This window comes from Prionailurus bengalensis, chromosome D3, assembly GCF_016509475.1.
Source record: "Prionailurus bengalensis isolate Pbe53 chromosome D3, Fcat_Pben_1.1_paternal_pri, whole genome shotgun sequence".
Taxonomy (NCBI): Eukaryota; Metazoa; Chordata; class Mammalia; order Carnivora; family Felidae; genus Prionailurus; species Prionailurus bengalensis.
This window is the reverse complement of record NC_057356.1, coordinates 45436390-45443228: the sequence shown is the minus strand read 5'-3', so window position 1 is coordinate 45443228 and position 6839 is coordinate 45436390. Positions and strand designations below refer to the sequence as shown.

The 6839-nt window shown below is 40.3% G+C and overlaps 1 pseudogene; it reads right to left on the bottom strand.

Moving 5' to 3' along the window:
• Positions 1–5745: 5745 nt before the first annotated feature.
• On the bottom strand, positions 5746–6594 carry LOC122470635 (annotated as a pseudogene).
• Between the last annotated feature and the right edge of the window lie 245 nt (positions 6595–6839).

Sequence of the window (6839 nt, the reverse complement as noted above, 5' to 3'; positions counted from 1 at the left end):
TAGATGCTCAATGAACTGAGCCACCCAGGAGCCTTGACTCTTAAGTTTTTACTTGATATATCTCAGTAGTCTTTGAACACTTAAATGAACAGGATTACCACTGTAATCAGGACAAAAAAAAAAAAAAGCAGACATTTAAAAATGTCACCTGGAAGAACTATAGACTATTGGGACTAGAATAGGCTTTAGATTGAGTAAGAAGGGTCTTTAGAATTAATCTAACCTAACACCCTGATTTTACAGATAAAGAGAACTGAATCGTACAAATGTGAAATAAGCTGCCCACATCCCCCAAACCAGTTAGTAGCACATTCATTTTTATTTTTTTAAATATTTTTTAAAAGTTTATTCATTTATTTTGAGAGAAACAGAGACAGCACAACTGGGGAGGGGCAGAAGGAGAGGGAGACAGAAAATCCCAAGCAGGCTCTGCGCTGTCAGTGTAGAGCCCAACACAGGACTTGAACCCATGAAACTGTGAGACATTATTTGAGCTGAAACCAAGAGTCAGATGCATAACTCACTGAGCCACCCAGGCGCCCTGCAAATCCATTTTTAGAACACAGGTCTAGCACTCTTTGAATTATACCACAATGTTTTTTAAAAAGCGGTACAGATTTTGAGAAAAATAAAATATGACAGTATTTACTTTTACGTATCTCCATATTTCTTCTTTTCAGAAAAGTAGCTTCTCCTTATAGTAACTCATATGAGCAACAACTTCACAAATTGTGATAGGTTTTTTATTTATAAAGACACGCATGTTATTTAAGAGGTGATTGACATCAAAAGAGAAAATTAAAGCCTAGTAATTCATGGAAGATTCTATAGTGCATTAGCAGTACAGGTGGAACTTGAACTGTGGTCTCAGGATTCTCAGTCAATGACTTCTTCATTTTGCCATATTGCTTCCTGCACGTTGATGTGCATTTATTTAATATCCATCATAGTGCTAGATATACTAGTCACCCTTGAAAAATAAAATGTGCCAATAAAATGTTCATTCAAGAGACTTCAGCATACATAAGATCAATTAAGTTGAGAAAGTCTAGTGAACTAAGCCTGAAGGTTTGATCAAATTCTTTGTCCTGATATTAAAAATGGTGCATATGAGAACTTCTTTCCCTTTTCCTAATAAAGCAGTTCAAGCCATTTTATACAAATATGTAAAGCATCCCAACCCATCTCAAAGAGGGATTATTTATATCCAGTAGGAAATGAAAGTACAGAGGCATTAAATGGTTTGTTCATTAGTCACAAGGAATAAGAATATCTCTAGGATCCCTGTGTTCCAGGTGAATCCCAGAAGAACCATACCTTTCATGGATCCAAATCAACTTTGGACCACTCCTAGAATCCTGGACATATCTGGAAAGCGAGTAGATCCTTGCACTTTATTTTAGGTTAAGTCAACCACCAACCTGGCAGAACCTGACTCGTCTGAGCAGCGTCCACCAAACTACAGCTTCTAATCTAGGTTTACTCCACTAGAACTGGCAAACCATTTATTATTCTTTGGGTGAGGTTGCATGAATCAATAGTCAAGCCAATAGCAGATGAATGGAAACCACAGAATTAAAGGTGTTTTTGGCACCAAAACCCAAACTAAAAGTGCTGATCCAGGAATGACAATCTCTAAACATTTTCAGACAAGTTAGGAACACACGTAAGACCAGCTTTGGGCAGATCCCATTTGTGGGATCGGCACCAAAGGCACAGTGCATGTTTACCTGGGCACTGAGGCTGCATCTACCCCTTTGTGCTCTGGTTATGTTTTATGCAAATTTTAAGATGCAAAGCATTTTTGTTCCAGGTTTATTTTCTTAGTCATCTTCAGACTCTGCTTTGCTTAACAGATTACCTACACTGCAATAAAAATAAAGAAATAAGTAAGTCTCTGTGCCCTTGTAAAGTTTTAAAACATTCTGATAGATAGTTGAAATGCAGATCTTTTTTCCTGTAGTCCTTCAGGCCTTCAGGGCGTATTAGTTCAGCAGGAGAAGATGGGGAAAAGTCTTCCGATCATGTAGAAGAGAGGGAAGGATAGAGAATTGTGTAGGAAGTGTCTCAGACTGCAGTATAGTGCCAAGAAACATTTGGCCAGATTGATGGGGAATCCTGAAATCACAGTCACCAAAGAGTCCTGTGGATTGCCAGAATGGGCCTGCCTTAGTGCCTCTGCTGTGCTGTCATTGGCTGGGAGCAGTCCATTGGAAGTGTGGCCTTAGGGCAAATGCAGTGGTGGATCCAGAGGGACAGGATCTGAGGCTGTCAGTCAATTATGCTCTTACACCAAAAGGTCTGAGAGGAGCATTTTCATGACTGACACATGGCAACCCAGTTGCCAATGATTTTTTTCTTCACTGGTTAAACATATTTGTGTTTTACAGTTGAAAACAACTGACAGGATCTAGGCTAAGGAGGTCCTTCTGAGATATTTTAACATCACTTACATGACCACTCTTCATTTTTAATTTTAAAGAAGGCAAACTAAATAAATGTATCTAAACAGTTTATATCATAGCAAAGTGGAGTAACAAATCTAACCCAGATTAGATAATTTAGACCCCAAACTTCCATTCTCTTTGGTTCCATAGTGGCTTTTGGACCTGATGAGTGTGGGTGTCCTTTTGCCATGGTACAGCTGAATGTTTCAGTTCATCCAGATGATCACACTATATCACTGTGGAATTTTGGACCGTGTGGAGACTGTCAGAAACAAAGCCCTGCTCCTGGCCTGTAATGCAGTTTGATTCCTTCAGGCAGTCTTTCAAGACTCCTGTATCATTCAGGTGGTTTTATCTTTGAAGTAGGTATTTGCCCTGTTTTTCCCTCTTCCCCATGTTTTCTTTCTCTCTTTGTTCACCTGAGTGGTGTTATTAGAGTCCAGACACCATAACAAAAAGTTTGATAATTACCAGAGAGATTGGTAATAATGATGTTACTTGACATTTGGCGATCCAGGCTGTTCCTCCAGCTCATGTTAGGTATCTGCAGTATGAATCCTATGAGGTAACTTTCTTATACTGCTAGAGTATGTGCTTTTCCCTTGTTATCTTGATAAATCTTAATTTTTCTAATTTCTTTCCAAGTTCCTTCTTTCTGTTGGTAACTCTTTTGTTTCTCCTTTGGTATTTTGGGAATAGTGATAAATGTTGGGTAGAAAAACTAAGAATGGTGAAGCATAACTGCATATATCCTCTGTACTTTGGGACTTCTTTGTTCTTAATGTATTACCAGGAGAAATTCCCCAGATGCCTGTATGGCCATCCTAAGTTAGATAACTTGGTACCCATCCATCTCCAAAGACACCTTGGATTTATAATGGAGATAAGGCAGAGACAGGAGAGATTACTTCAGTGAACCCTGTTCAAGGCTGCAGGAGTCCTCTGAGTCTAAATGAATAAAATGCTATGTGTTATTAGGATCAAAACAGAAACTACGTGTTTCAGTTAGCAGTTGGGATATGCAGGTCATATCCTGCATGCAAGCTGATAGATACTATTAGTTTTGAGTTCTCCAACTGTAGTAGGTACGGCTATAGACTACATGTAGTTTTTGAAGCTTATTTACCTTTTGTGACACGACTAAGGCTCTCTTGCCCTTTCTGTGATTTGATAGCATATCGTAAAACTTTTTTAATGCACCTTCTTCTACACTCCTTCTTCTTGATTACTCAATCCAAATGGTGTAAACAAGGAGGCATCCTGAAGAAATCAAGGGAAAGAGGTTGAGGAGATTGCCTTAAAGAGTTAACCACCTTCACTTTCTTGGAGGGTTCTGGCTTTCAGATGGTTTCATTTCATACCTCTCTGTTCTACAGTTCCTTTCTCCTTCCTCTCACCCCCACCATGCTGCACCCTACCCCCAAAGAAATATGGCTTAATCCAATTAAAAAATCACAATAACATAAATAGCAAGTAAATTCCATGTGGAAGCTTCATGATTTTGAAATGGGAAAAGCAATTGTAACATCTTTTGTTTTATAGGGGAGAAGTGCTAGTAGGGGTAGTAGGGAAAGAGGTCTGATGATGGTTGGGAGTTAAGAATAAAGGGTTAGAGGTGTTGGGGAAAGAGTTTTGATTTAGGAGCTACATTATCTTTATATTCAAAGAGATATCTTCATCTCCATTGCTTCAAATGGACCTGCTTAAAATTTTCTCCTCTCACTTCCCACCCATTTAGTATCAAAGCAACTTTGTTGAAGGAATATTTCCTTTTCCTAAAGGACTCCTCATAGAACAAGTCAAATCATTACCTCCTAACTATCTGCATTTGAAATAAGTTTTTCTTTATAAAAGCCATTATCCAGAGAACGAAAAGCCAGTCAGCAGGAGAAGATATTCAATTTCAGCAGTTGAAAGAACATCGAGATATGGGCATATTCCCTTATGTTAAAAAGGAGCCGGGAATGAACATTTTTGAACTCTTATGGTGTCATTACATATAGAAAGTCATTTAATTCTAACAGCAGATTATAAGATAGCTACAGTATTGTTAACCTTACTGCACACACAAGGAAACTGGGGCTGAGAGAGAGGTTAAGTGATTTGTCCAAGGCCACACAACTAGTATAGAAGTGGTGGAGTTAAGACTGGCTTTAGAGTCCATGATTTTCCCATTCTACTCTTCAGGGTTAGACTATAATGTCACACACACACACACACACGCGCGCGCGCGCACGCACGCACGCACGCAGCATCAGAACCATGGGTAACCCATTATGATTGTTTCTTGTGGATGAGACTTTGGATTTAATAATAAACTACCCCTTGAGGAGAAAACACCAATTATGAGGTGAGAGAATGTCTCAAACCAGACCTGGGAAGAAAAGACAGAATAGTTTTTGACAAAGCAGATGCTTTCTCTTTAAAACTTGTTCATCACTTGGCTTTTCTGATTTCCCTGCTTTATCAACCACTATTTCTGTTTCCTATACTGATTCCTACTCTTTTTTTCCAAATTATTATGCTGAAATGACCCCAAACTCAGTTTTTAGAACTGTTATCAACACAGACTCTTTCTTTATATCTCATTATTCCAAGAGCTTTAAATAACAAATCAGTAACAGAAAGACAAACAAACAAACAAAAATGAAAACCAAAACCAAAGACCAAATCTGTGAGGATGACTATAAATATTTATCTCTAGCTTGGATCTTCCCCCTGAACTTCAGGCTCATATATCCAACCTCTTCAGTATCTTCACTGGAGTGTCTACAGACATCTCAGACCTAATGTGTCCAACACTGAATTCCTGACGTCCACCCTTTTCCTGCTCCACATGCCTATGCAGTTTTTTTCCATCTTAATTATGACAACTATTTGCTTCCAATTTGAGGTGAAAACTTTGTCTTTGAATCTAGAGTGAGTCTCTTGTAGGCGGCATATAGTTGGATCATTTTTTCTTTTAATACATTCTGGCAGTATCTGTATTTTAATTGGCAAGTTTAATCCATTTATATTCAAAGCAATTGCTCGTAGTGAAGAACTATTTCTGCCGTTTTTCTGTGTTTTTTATGTATCATATTTTTGTTGCTGTTTCTCAGTTCCTCTAATACTGCCTTCATTTGTGTTTGATCTTTTTTTCCTACTGTATCATGTGATTTTTTCATTTCCTCTTCTGTATAAACTTGTAGTTATCTTCATAGTGGTTACCATGGGAATTATAACTAATAATCTTGCATTTATAACACTGTAGTTTGAATTGATACCAACTTTCTTTCTTTCTTGCTTGCTTGCTTGCTTGCTGCAAAAAAGCTTTATTGTTTTCATTTGGTCCACGGATTGGGAGAGGGCTCAGGGTGGTTAAAAAGCTGCCTAGTGGATACAAGGATAGACTCAAGCACAAGCCCTGGCACCTCGGGGAATGCCAGAGGGACCCTCTCAAAGGCTGCTGGGCTCCAGAGACTTCTAGTCATGCTTGAGGGTGAGTCTTTCGAAGAGATACTCGCCCAGCCCAGCCTGGGGGCTGGACAGCCTGTGATTAGTCAGGTGGTCACCCATCTTCTTGATGAGTTTCACCTCCTCATCTAGAAAGCGATTCTCCATGAAGTCACAGAGATGGGGGTCTGCGTGGGCAGAACCCAGGGCATGCAGATCCCAAAGGGCCTGGTTCAAGTTCTCCAGAAGCAGGGAGGCTACCATGGCATTCAGGGTTTTACCCCACTCATCTTGGGACGGCTTCTGCATGTCTTGGAAGAGGGCGCGACCCCTGCGCTGTTTTTGCATCTTCAACAGATGCTCAGCTCCCCTCTGGCTTCTCCTCAGCCAACTCGCAGAAGAAGTGGCCCACATCCTCCAGAGCCACATCGTCACTGTCGAAATAGAAGCCCAGAGAGAGGTAGGTGTAGGAGGCCCACAGATACATATTGACCAGTCAGTTGAGGGCAGCCTCTACCTTGGTGGAATAATTCTGATGAATCTGGGAGCTCATGGTTGATCGGTGATGAGGAGCTAAGTTCAAAATCGGGTGTTGGCTGGTCCTAGAGGCAGAGGGTGGGCAAGAAGATGGCTCCGAAGGTTGTGACTGGAAAAAAGGTTGGAGGGTGGTCAGAGGCTGGTAGTGTTGGGAAAATGAATGAAGTTTTACACCGTAAGATGGCAGATGGGACTAAAACAAGCTCTGGTCTCTAGCTTGGAGACCCCTCTTCTGGGTTCTTCTTGCCCTGTTTGCTGCGGGCGAAAACCCCCACAGATATGGAAGCTGACAACTATAAATTATCCTTCCCTCTTGCATTTGGTGCTCAGATGTTTGGAGAAACGGTCTCCTCTGAACCTGCTGGTGTTAAATAAATCTCTGATCCACTGTACAGTAGAAGGGGCATCCCTGGGTCTGTT